At 66.1% G+C, this 560-nt stretch overlaps 1 protein-coding gene across 1 annotated transcript in view; it reads right to left on the bottom strand.

The window, feature by feature from the left end:
• LOC105517766 (ras GTPase-activating protein 3-like) overlaps positions 1-560 on the bottom strand; it is a 43,252-nt gene that overhangs the window by 8,652 nt on the left and 34,040 nt on the right. The gene's annotated exons all lie outside the window — the stretch shown is intronic.

The following is a 560-nucleotide window of genomic DNA, read 5'->3' as shown; positions in this document are numbered from 1 at the left end:
CGCCGGGGCCCAGACGTGGCTGCCTGGGGACCTGCAGTCATGGGCCAGGGTCCCGGAGCCACCACGCCCGTCTCTCGCCCGTGGGGCATAAGGGCCGCTTTGAGGCAGGAAGAGGCGGCAGGGAGCTCTGTCACATGGGGAAGTGGAGGCACCCCAGGGATTCAGGGGGGGCCTTTGCATCCACCATTCCTGAGGCTCAACCATAATTCCTGCCGTTTCCACACTGAGGTCACTGCACGGTTCCCTGGCTGGGAAATGAGGTGGGTGGTGCAGGCCTCGGAGGAGGCACAGGTGCCTGTTACGGAGTTTCCAGCCCACAGAGTGGGGCCTGGCTGGTGGGGAAGAGCGTTCGGCCCACCTTGGCCTGCCTGCGGGTGCGGCTCGTCTTCCACTCACTCGGACTCAGAAAAGCCCAACGTTTGTCCCAAGGGGGCTGCTCCTCCAGTGGGGCCCCTGCTCCCCAAAGCCCTCATTTCCACCCGGGCCTCACCAGGAACAGGGAACCTGGAGGCTGGGGCATCTGTGCACCGCGGCCCAGCCCTCTCCAGACGGAGCCCCAG

Source organism: Colobus angolensis, unplaced genomic scaffold (genome assembly GCF_000951035.1).
Source record: "Colobus angolensis palliatus isolate OR3802 unplaced genomic scaffold, Cang.pa_1.0 Scaffold307, whole genome shotgun sequence".
Classification (NCBI taxonomy): Eukaryota; Metazoa; Chordata; class Mammalia; order Primates; family Cercopithecidae; genus Colobus; species Colobus angolensis.
Note: the sequence above shows the minus strand (reverse complement) of the source record. Positions and strands in the feature narration are given on the sequence as shown.